Below are 13,049 nucleotides of genomic sequence, written 5' to 3'. Positions count from 1 at the left end.
CTCTTGCTGTGCACACAACATCCCTCTCTCTGATGTTTTCATTCTCAATAATGAAATAATAATCATGGCTCTTATACACACAGAGCTGGGCCTCTTTTATTTACAGTCGCTCTTGACAGGATTAGGCCGTATATCTGAGCAGCGCTTGTGGGAAGTTCTCACTGCATGTTTTGCTCATACAGAAATAGCCAGCATTTGCTTTGTCGAGTGAAATTACAGTTGAGCCTAGAGACAGAATAGAGGTAAAGAACCACAAAATGTATTTAGAATATCAGAATGTCATTGCATTAGATATCAACAATATCAAGAGTCTTTTGATAATACTAATTTGATCATATAAAGATAATAGTCTAGTCTTTCTGTGTGTTTTGTGTCAGATCTTGGTTTGGTTGTTCTTTTGGTCTTGCATGTTTTCCTCCTCCAGTTTTGGCTCCTCCTCCTCGTTTGCTCATTCATCTTCTTGTTTCACTGATTATTTGTCCCCTCCTTCCCTTTATATTCCCTTTGTTAATCTTGTTCTGGTTTGTTATGCGTGTCTTCTCCTGTCTCTTGCTCTGTCAGTTGACTAGCACTATTTGGTAGCACTAGCACTAAATCTGCAATGACCTTTTATTCAAACAATTCACAAAAGTTGAACCGTAAACAATTAAAAATGGTGGAAAATCTCATTGTCAAATGTTTTTCACTAATACACACTGGCCACAATTAACAGCACCCTTTTATTCTTTTGCCAAGATAAGCGCTCTGAGTTTTCTTCTATAATGCCTGATGAGTTTGGAGAACATCTGACAAGAGATCCATACAGAATCTCTCCAGATCCTTGTTGATACACTCTCCTCTTCAGTTTTCTATAGGGTTTAGGTCAGGGGACTAAGATAGTCATTAAAGAAGCTTAATATTGTGCCCAGTGACTTTATTTTTGTGTTGATTTTGATGTTTGTTTTGGATCATTGTCCTGATGAAAGATCCAACCACAGCCCATTATAAGATTTCTAGCAGAGACTGTCAGATTTAGATTTTTTATCTGTTGGTATTTTAAATGGCATCTGAAATAATAGATCAGTGCGTCGGGTCTTAAAGTGACAGCAGCCTAATATTCCTGCTGCCAAATTATGAGATAATATTAAAAACATCTATATGGCAGTTTTCCCTCATGGTATCGATGTAAAAACTGAGGCCAGTGAAAATGCTGAGTGGCTAGTAACTTTGGAAAACCAGTTACACAGTGACTGGTGAGCAAAAAAGTTAATTTCAAGCCCTGTATATCGCTTTGAAACCCTGACAAACACACATTTAGTGTTTCCTAATTTTAAAGTAATATTTCACTTATTTGAACACTTGAATTATCAATAACCTTAATTGATATTTTAAGTATACTGAAGTTAAATTTTTTGATAGGGGACAATTTTCTTTTTCTTTTATTTTTTTATTTGTTAGGCAGATAAATACATATTAAATGTCTGCACTTATCTTTCTTGGTGCTGACTAATGACTAGTCTGACTATTGCTGGCTAGAATAAGCAATAAACATGCTTAATCAATCAGCACATTTTACATTTAATACTCAAAAAGCAAGTACTTTTGTACTTTTCATAAAAATTTTTTGAAAATGAGTGCTTATGCTTTAACTAGATAAATATGTTATTAGGGTATCTGTACTTTTACTCAAGTACTGGATTTGTGTACTTTGTCCACCACTGCTTAACCAGCCTGATCTCACGGCAATTTGTACGAATTTTACGAGGTGGCTAATTCGTACGAATTCATACGACCTCACTCGTACAAATTCGTACGATTTTTAGTAATTCGTAAATATTTTACGAGTTACCAAATTCGTATGAATCGTACGAATGACCTACCCCTGACCCCGCCCCTAAACCGACCCATCATGTGGGTTTATACAAATCATACGAATTCGTACGAATTAGCCACCTTTTAATCACTTGTACGAATTCGTACGAATTGGTCGTGAGATAGCGTTGGCTTGACCAAGGAAAAAATCAAACCCAATGCTAGTGAGAAAACACATCAGAGTGAGAGTTTCCTCTGTACAGGGACAGAATGATAAAGCTGTTGTACTCACTGAGCAATGAAGTGGCTAAAACTCCTGCACCAGTGCTCAGGGTGGCGTAGGGTAGGCGATGGGTTCCTGCAGATAAAACACACAAAGACACAACAGGCTTGAATGAGACAGAAGCAAACGTATTGGACTGACCTCATTTAGTGATGGTAAATAAATTACAAATCTAAAGGGACAACTGTGTTTGTTCAGAACAAATGTCGGTTCGCATTCATCTCTTTACACAAAGAAAACCAGAAAACACAAACACGTCATTCAGGTACAGACCTGTGCCAAAGAACAGCTATTCAGAACAGCTTCTCTAGTATAAAAGGCTAGAAATCAAATACTTTTATCTCTCTACAGTCCTGCACTAAAATCAATATGTTCTTTCAACTTTTCTTGATGCCGTCACTATCAAAAATCTCCCAGAACTTTCATACAATAATTGCTTATTTCAGGTTATAAATGCAGCATATTGTTGCTATGTGTTATTATTCGGACAATGTTTGGTTTAGCACTGATGTTTAGGAGGCAGTGTTATTTTAGTATAATTGATGTAGTATTAGAGTTTTTTTGTTTTTGTTAATATCTTCAATATGATTTTAATTTTAATAATTGTGTTGTTTTTATTAGTTTTTTTTAACATGTCTAAGTTTTTATTAAGTTTTAGTTTTTAGTCTTTAGTTTTAGTTATTTTAGTACTTCAGCTCAAACTAAACAAACATGAGAAATATTGCCTTGGCAACTAGCTGACAAAATAAGTTTAAGTTTTTTATATTTTATTTTATTTCAGTTCATGTTTATTTTATTTAAAGTATTGAAAATGTTTTTTTTCTTCATATTTTCAGTTTTAGTTAACGATAATAACCTTGTCAGGAGGTCGATTTAAGGAATAAAATAATAAAATACATCTTTAGACTCAACAATGGTGACATGCTGCATGCCGCAATGCATGCTGGGAGCCACCATATTATAAAACTCATGGCTCCCAGCATGCATTGTGGCATGAAGCATGTCACCATTGTTGAGATTAATATGCTGATTATTGATGTCTGTGTGTGTCTAAAACAAAATCCTACAATGTATTTAAAAATCAAAATTCAGAATGTCTGATCTGTTGCATAAAAGTATTGTTGGTGAATATAGTCTGTTAAAAACAAATAACCACTTCTGGTCAGGGATAAGATTAGTGAATTATTCTATTTTATGATGCTGAAAAGATCACCTGATCACATTTGTTTCTGGTGTGCTTTGCAACACATTATGTGTTTTGGTAAACACTGTTACAAAGACCACAAACTCACATAAAAAGCCAAGAGTCAAACTGGCCAACTAAATGAAACACTGATCACCATAATGGTGACCACATATTTGTTAATTCTAATTCTAAACCTCAGTTAATTCTCAAAAACAACTTCTGTAGATGAATGACAGAAATAAAATCAATCTGGTTAGTAATAAGTGAAGCTGGTAATGCTGTTTGTGGAGTGGTTTAATCATCCTCTGCTGAGATCTTTAGAGATTTACCCCCGGTTTCACAGACAAGGCTTAAGCCTAGTCCCAGACTAAATGCATGTTTGAGCTGTTTTAACTGAAAACAACTTGCACTGACATATCTTAAAATACGTCAGTGCCATTGTTTTGTCTTGAGATGTACATCAGTAATGTTTTTTTCTAAGCCACGTTTAAAAAAGCTACTTAAATGTCCTGATTTAACTAAGGCCTAATCCTGGCTTAATCTAAGACCTGTCTGTGAAACCGGAAGACGCAGTTGTACTGGAGTTCTTGTGTTTCTCTTTCCTTAAGTGATTCTGCTTGTTACCAGCAGGTGTTCATCACTAATGCTTGGTCATCATTATTTATCTCATTAACTTTAACTATGATTCAGAGTTACTTTAACACTCTTTAGAGTGGGACCATATGTACTTTGAGTAGAGTTCATTCAACTCTGGGATTTTTCCTGTGTATATACTAATAAGCCCTACCCAACCTTTTTTTTTGTTGCTTTTTTCCATATATGTTTGAGTGACAATAATGACTGAAGTATATTGAACCCCACAAGCACTTCAGTTTTGAGTTTTTGCTGCAGAGAAGCAGTTAAGCGAGTCTTCAGCTTTTCAGTAGAGCGGGTCGTATCTCAGATGAGCTGCTGTATATCAGTGAGGTGGAGTTGTAAGTGTTTAAGTCTTTAAGACACAGAGTGTGGGCCAGGGACGCGTCGGCCTGCTGCGGGATGACAAACGACTGTCTGGCAGGCAACATCTGTCCGCAGAGCTGCCGAGTTATGAGAGCGAATAATCCCTCTGTCAGCTACACTCAGACAGAGCCATCTATTAACTCATACACACACTTTCACATGCCCATATATTAGCACACACACACTCACAGGCTCATTTATTAACACACAAGCAGATCTGAGTAGCTGTGATGCTTTGAGGCCTCAAACTCAGGGACAGTTTTAGGCCATCTAAGAAAACATCATTTTTAAGGGCAGCGTGTGTCTTCCTAAACAACATACATTCCCGCCTCAGGATGTTCTTTAACTTATTGGAGACATTTGTACACTAAAACGGTATATTCGTTTAAATCCAACGAAATCTCTTGTGAAACAGAAGTGTGCTAAATTATAATGAATGCACACTTAGTGTTCTTTAAATCTTAAATGTAATTTGAAAAAAAAAACTGTACTCCCAGATAAACTAATATTTAATTACATAAAAGGATACTTAAGTGTGTTTAAAGAAAGAGTACACTTTCATCACTGTTTCATAAACTTAAGTACACTTTTAAAAAGTGCACTTTGTAATAATGTCAAAAAGTTTTGCTTTAGCAACAATGTATAATTTTTTTGTGATGCTTTAAAGAAGTATTATTTATACAACACTTATTTTGATGTGTTTACTCATTTGCAAACGTTTTTTTTATTGAGTTTTAATTGTAGTGTGATATTCAAAATTATAAAATGAATACATAAAAAGTTAATACATTTTAAATGTACTAAATTGCGACTTCATCATTACAAATGTGTAATTGCATATATATTTAAATACGTAATTGACATCAACTTATATTTTAGTTTACCATAAATGCCTGTCAGTACATTCAGCAGTAAACTTTAACTATAAAGACAACAGAAGAAATTATTAAATGACATATAAAGTCCTGCTTAAGTGTGTCAAAAAAGCACTCTAAAGTTCATTAACATGCAATTAAGTGTCCAAAAACATTACATTCAGTTCGCACTTAAGTATTTTCATTTCGTTCCTTTTCAGACCTGTAGATCGATTCGTTTGCTTGTTCCGAGACAGGGACTTAATTTGTTACAATGTTGCATTTTCTTCTTGGTTCGCTTCTCATTTCAAAGCGTACCAAAATGTGTTAATTCAAGTCACATGTGAGTAAAACTGTCCACTTATTGGTCAGAGTTCACCTGTTTACGTTCCTCTGTGTCATCTATCAAAAAGGATTGACAAGTTCGATCGGCTTGCTTATTGTGGCTTTATCTCTAGCTGTCGTGAAACATGCAAACACTTATACAAATGTAGCCTTGATTCCTGCTCTGGCTGCTAAATTATATATAATTGAGTATTTAAAATGTATATTCTGTACATATAATAATACATATATACAGTTGTGGTCGGAATTATTGGCACACTTGGTGAATATGAATCAAAGAAAATTGAATCAAAGTATTTTTTTAGTTTCATCTGACCATAAAAGCGAAAGTCCCATTTTAAGTTCCAGTCTTGTCTGAAAACTGAATATGCTGGAGTTTATTTTTGGACGAGCGAGGAGATTTTTCTTGAAACCCTCCCGCACAACATGTGGTCACTCAAACTCTCCTCCTCACCGTTTATTAAGACAATATAGACACACGTCCTCTTCCTGGCAGATTCGTAACATCTTTAGTTGATTGGAACTTCTTAATTATTGCCCTGATGGTCAAAATGGGAATTTTCAATTCTTTAGCTATTTTCTTACATCAATCAATCAATCAATCAATCAATCAATCAATCAATCAATCAATCAATCAATCAATCAATCAATCATATTTATATATAGCACACTTAAAACAACAAAAAGTTGACCAAGGTGCTTCACAGGTTAAATACAACAACAGAACACTACTCACACAATAAAAGTACAACAATAACACATTTATAATATACGGTATACGATATATAGTGATATTAAAATTACCAGGAAAATAACAGACTTAACTCGAAGGAAATGGCAAAGAAAGTATACATCCACTTTCTATTGTGTGATGCTCAACAATCTTTTTGATGCACATCAGAACTATATTCTGGCTTTACTCATTGTGATGGATGTTTAAGGGAATTTGGTCTTTGTGTTTCCTCATATTTAGATTCCTGTGAAACTAGAAGTCATGGCTGGACAAATTCATATTCCATGTTCATCACCCTGGTGTGATAAAAAATGCAAAAAGGAATGGGAATATACTTCAGAGATATTTTACTCAGATTTATTTAATCATGTGATTTCATGATGCGAAACATCAAAAGGATAAACAATGCAGATTTATTTTTACAGCCATCTTTGATCATATTTACCAAGGGTGCCAATAATTCTGACCTGAACTATAGCTACATAATGGGAAATAACACATTTCCCATTAGGAATTGATACCGCTTGGTCCGTTGGGTTGGATTGCATTCTCACCTCAACCGAACCACTTCAGAGTTTGTTTTCATTTGGGCCGAGACCACCTCGTTCAGGCAATCTTGGAGCGATTGTTTTGGTGCAGATCCGAGCTCGATTGCCATGTTCATACATGCCTAAATGAACCAAGCTATGGGAGAAAATGCACCAGGTTCCGAAACAAACGAGCCAGGTGTGTACTTTCTTACAGTATTATTTCCGTAATAAGTGCTAATAAGTCAAATAATTTGTAAAAAAAATAATAATAATAAAAAAAATCCTCAGTCAATGTGACAAAACAATCCTGTCCAAAGAACATGGAAAAGTCATTAAAAGACACACCAGAACCCTATCTATGGTGGTTATGGACCAGGAACCAGGTGAAATTCCAGTGAACCAGTGAAATTCCTTTTACTTTTGACCTTGATGAATGAAGCTTCTAAAGTCTGAAGTAATACCATGTTTTTGAGTCTGAAGTAATACCATTTTATAAGAATCCACACAGATGACAACAAAATAAATGGGCCAACACTGATTTTCCAGTAAAAGCTCTGCAACAAGGACAGGAAGAGGAACAGAAATATGATTAAATTCACAATTCATCCCTGTCTGCAGTGTCTTATTGCTTGATGGGCTGTTTTTAGGCAAATATGAATGTGGCGCTCTCATCTTTTCATTTATATTCCCTCTACTTCTGCTTTCTCACCTGTGGTTGCAGGAAGGCAGACGAAGACGAGGATATGTTTCCAACACGAAGGTTGAATGCTAATAATATAAATAATAGCAGGGCAGGCAGCAACACACACTACACTCACCTAAAGGATTATTAGGAACACCATACTAATACTGTGTTTGACCCCCTTTCGCCTTCAGAACTGCCTTAATTCTACGTGGCATTGATTCAACAAGGTGCTGAAAGCATTCTTTAGAAATGTTGGCCCATATTGATAGGATAGCATCTTGCAGTTGATGGAGATTTGTAGGATTCACATCCAGGGCACGAAGCTCCCGTTCCACCACATCCCAAAGATGCTCTATTGGGTTGAGCTCTGGTGACTGTGTGGGCCATTTTAGTACAGTGAACTCATTGTCATGTTCAAGAAACCAATTTGAAATGATTCGAGCTTTGTGACATGGTGCATTATCCTGCTGGAAGTAGCCATCAGAGGATGGGTACATGGTGGCCATAAAGGGATGGACATGGTCAGAAACAATGCTCAGGTAGGCCGTGGCATTTAAACAATGCCCAATTGGCACTAAGGGGCCTAAAGTGTGCCAAGAAAACATCCCCCACACCATTACACCACCACCACCAGCCTGCACAGTGGTAACAAGGCATGATGGATCCCTGTTCTCATTCTGTTTACGCCAAATTCTGACTCTACCATCTGAATGTCTCAACAGAAATCGAGACTCATCAGACCAGGCAACATTTTTCCAGTCTTCAACTGTCCAATTTTGGTGAGCTCTTGCAAATTGTAGCCTCTATTTCCTATTTGTAGTGGAGATGAGTGGTACCCGGTGGGGTCTTCTGCTGTTGTAGCCCATCCGCCTCAAGGTTGTGCGTGTTGTGGCTTCACAAATGCTTTGCTGCATACCTCGGTTGTAACGAGTGGTTATTTCAGTCAAAGTTGCTCTTCTATCAGCTTGAATCAGTCGGCCCATTCTCCTCTGACCTCTAGCATCAACAAGGCATTTTCGCCCACAGGACTGCCGCATACTGGATGTTTTTCCCTTTTCACACCATTCTTTGTAAACCCTAGAAATGGTTGTGCGTGAAAATCCCAGTAACTGAGCAGATTGTGAAATACTCAGACCGGCCCGTCTGGCACCAACAACCATGCCATGCTCAAAATTGCTTAAATCACCTTTCTTTCCCATTCTGACATTCAGTTTGGAGTTCAGGAGATTGTCTTGACCAAGACCACACCCCTAAATGCATTGAAGTAACTGCCATGTGATTGGTTGATTAGATAATTGCAATAATGAGAAATTGAACAGGTGTTCCTAATAATCCTTTAGGTGAGTGTATACACAACGTAGATCGGACAAAGACTGACTGAACAGACGGAACTTAAATGAAAACAGATTACGATGATTAACTGAACACAAGTGATACAAATGAACTGATAGTGACAATGAAGATGACACGTGACATGTGATGACGGGCAGACAAGTCCAATGAAAACAAACTAAAAACACAACTGTGACATCCTTCAAGATCTTCTTTTTTTTTCTCTCTAATTGACTCTTAATCTAATTTTGGCTTGACTGAAGTCTCAAACAGACGTAAAGAGCAGTATAGGTCGAAGGACAGGCACACTACTTAAAAACACATCTTCTCTGTCTTTCATCAGAAACTATCACCAAGAACAAAGCATTAGGTATATAAACCAACCCCTGTTAAACACGGTTTTCTTTTTTTTTTCCACAGTAATCTGTCATTCTGCGCTGCTCTAAGTCACTGGGTGCTTTGATAGATATTCAGACAGGCCGTCGTCTCTGAAGAAATCATCAAAGGAAAATAACCGACTCCTTCAATGCAAAATATAATGCGTGCCTGCAGCCACACGCTCGCCTTGATGTTGCAGTGCTGTAGAGAGCTGCTTATACATAACAAAGTCAAGGCAACGTCGCTGATGGCGCTCCTATTGTGCTGGGTAAATTCTGCCGTGGTGTTCACCCTCATTGGGTGTTTGTGAGCACACGCAAACAGGATGTAAACACGCTCGGTTTATTCTAATCTGGCCGCAGAGCCACTAAACACTGACTGGGAAACAGTCCCGCTGTCAGCCATGTTGCTCACAACATCAGTTTGTTACGCTGTAGATGACAAGCTAGACACAAACAGAGGGAGGGAGGGATATATTAATATACATAAGTGTGAATCTCATAAAAGCTGTCAGGAAGCTGTCTAGGTCATATTTCAACCCCAAAAAAACAAAAAAACTAAAACTGAGTAAACCTGTTAGAGAAGTATGTTTCCGCCACTGAATAAAAAATACTTTTTATCTCACAATCCGGACTTTCTCGCAACTACGAGTTTACATTTCGCAATTCTCACTTTTTTCGGGGGTTTTTTGCGAATTGTAAAGTCAGAATTGCAAGATATAAACTCGAGTCAGTCGTTTTTCCCCTCAGAATTGGACTTTATAACTCGCAATTGCAAGTTTGTGATATGTATTCAGTTTTCAGGTTTAAAAAAAATGTCAGTTTTCTTGTCGCTAACGTTTTGAAAGGGTAAAGACTAAATACAAATGGAATCAGTACATAAAATGCTTAATAGTAAAGATGGACGAGAAACAGCGAGTGTGCATTGCCATCGCGGCTATTTATCTGCCGAGATATCGCAAGCGCCAGTCTGGGTTCACAAAATCATTCAGGCTCATAGTCCGCACGACGAGTACCACCGTATGGACACAGAAATATATCACAAATTATAGCAAATCCTCAATCTTGCCGCCAACACTTCACTATTCAATTCTATTGGCTGTCGCTCCCTAAAGTCATTCCTCATTTGCATAAAGTTAAACATCTCATGCCTACTCACCCTTTTGTACTATAAATGTTGACTTACAGTCATAATGTCACTGCAGTAGGTAAAATAAGCCTCAGATGGACACACAAACATGACTTCAACACAAGCTCTGAGGCCGCACCGGTTTCTGATGATATATGGCATGGCAGACATTTTGTCAATACTAATCTGCCACATACAAAAGACTCCACAATTTCTCAACCTCCCAGTGGCCTGGCCATACTGATACAATTATTTGTAGGCGATTTGAAATAAAGGCAAAGTCTTGCCACCAGCTAAACACAGAAACTAGGCTTACAATCTTAAAGAGTGATACTGCATATTGTCTTTTGTACGTTTCCATACATGCACATGCTACACTGCCACTGATTTGCAACTGTGGTAAAAATAGACAAATTCGCTTAGACTAATGTGAATATCCATGCTGTTCATGTCCAAGTTGTTTTATACTTGTTAGCAATGGTTAAGCTAGTTAAGAGGTGTGCTAGTGACTAATGAGGTCTATAATACATGGAGAAAGCTATCCATTAACATTCACATTCATCTCAGTGGCAGTTGGCAGGACTCCCGGAGTAAGGAACAGTACGTAACAGTACGTAACGTTACCTGAGCTGAAAATCTATGTGACTACCCTTGTGAAAAAGGAGTCCACTTAAGAATGTGCACTTGTAGTGTACTTCAAATCTTAAAAGTACATTAAAAAAGGGGATGGGGGGCAGACATATCAGGAATAAAGGAGCTAGAGACACAGGACTATCTTGCTATGAAAACTGTTCATTTGGACAAACATAATGACACCATTGAGAACAAAGGAAAGACAGAAAGAACAGTTAAAAAAAAGACAATAACAGTGATAGTCAGCGTGTGAGAAAGACACCAAGAAAGTTCTGGTGTAACATCATGGACAAAAAAATACCCTGTACTTGCGGATAATGTTAATGAAATAGGTCACTTAAATGTACTTAAAGAGAGTACTCTTTCAAGACTATGTTTCTTACACTTAAAAACACTTTTAAAAAGTGCACTTTGTAATGTCGAATTAAAAGTTTTACTTTAAAGTGCAATTTAAATCATTGTTTTAATAATTAAAGAAGTACACTTATTTGAATGTGTTGCTGACTAACATACTAAATGCACATGTATTACAATTGCAACTCCATCATTACAAATGTGTAATATATGACACAAGTTTCGGTAGAAATAAATGCTTGTCAGTAGCTACATTCACTTATATTTCAAAGACAGTAGAAGTGATTATGAAATGATATCTAAAGATGTACTTAAGTCCTACTTAAGTGGGTCAAAAAAGCACTCTACAGTTCATCTAATTGCATTTATTATGAATTGAAACTACATTACATTTTCAGTTAACATGCAATTACAGTAAGTGACAAAAACACTTCATTTCGCACTTAAGTATATTCTGTATGTTAAGTAACTAAGTATGTTTCAGGAACAAGTAATCTTTTTACAAATATGCTAAACTTCGGGGAATCGCAGGGAAATTATGTTGTGGCAACACTCATTGGCTGATTGACGGTATTGATTGACCCTTCACTAGTGACTATCCTGAACTGTGACGTCAAAGACAGCAGCCAGGGAAAATATTAAATGTTGCTTCCCAAAAATGTATCTTGTCAGAATAAATGTCTACTTTTGAATAGGAAGCATTTCTGTATATTAAACAGTAGTATGGCGCTAGCAACGCTAAGGTCATGGGTTCGATTCACAGGAAATGCTTGAACTGATCAAATGTAAACCTTGAATGGAATGGAATTTACTTTGGACAAAAGTATCTCCCATAAAATGTAAATATAATGGTGTCAATGGAGAAAGATGGGTTTTTTTAATGGTCTAGGTGTCGTACAGCATCTCTTCGTCAGAACGTAGGCTCACTATTGGCCGACGCTGGTCATGTGTGTGATGCTGGCCAATAGTGAGCCTACGTTCTGACGTACAACCCAGAAGTGTTGCGCTGTTACAATACGTGAACTCACTCAGAGGCCCACACAGAAGAAAACGAATAGTTGAATAAAGTCGTTATTTTAGGGGTTTTTTGCGCACACAAAAAGTATTCTCGTCGCTTGATAAACTGAGCCACTGTAGTCACTCGGACTATTTTAGCGATCTTTGTACTAACTTTCTGGGCCGGCAAGTTTCAATTACAATAGAAGCCTATGGAGGAGTGAGACAGCTCTCAGATTTAATCAAAAATATCTTAATTTGTGTTCCGAAGATGAACGAAAGTCTTACGGGGTTGGAACAACACGAGGGTGAGTAATTACTGACAGAATTTTAATTTTTGGGTGAACTATCCCTTTAAGTGCAGTGGATTAAATACATCCCACTTTACAGCACAGCCAACTCAGGCTTCGAAGATTTTCAGTAAATATAAATGATTTACCCTTAATTAAAAACCCAGGAATCCTTGTACGTCAGTGAGAAAAACACGTTAGCTTGAGCTCAAATCATATTCAGGTTGGAGATTGTGCAGGCTTGTGAATGAGCAGCTACAGTATTCAATTCCCTCTGATGGCCTTCATCAAGAGTCAAACATCTCGCACTGAAAGGCTCTGATCGCTCCACGCCCCCTCGTAATCTCTCCGTCTGAGAGTGGGAACGCCGTCCCGGACAGATGACATGTTAACAGAATCATTTCACGCCCCAGTACACACACGAACACTGATTCATTCACCCGCTGCCATGCTAAAGGTCCCACGCATCTGATTTATGCGCCATGGCCCAAATATCTAATTTCATTTGAAAAGAATAAAGAAAAAGAAAGGT

Source organism: Rhinichthys klamathensis, unplaced genomic scaffold (genome assembly GCF_029890125.1).
Source record: "Rhinichthys klamathensis goyatoka isolate OS25496 unplaced genomic scaffold, OSU_Roscu_1.1 h1tg000279l_1, whole genome shotgun sequence".
Taxonomy (NCBI): domain Eukaryota; kingdom Metazoa; phylum Chordata; class Actinopteri; order Cypriniformes; family Leuciscidae; genus Rhinichthys; species Rhinichthys klamathensis.
The sequence above is the reverse complement of the archived record's forward strand: the minus strand, read 5'-3'. Positions refer to the sequence as shown.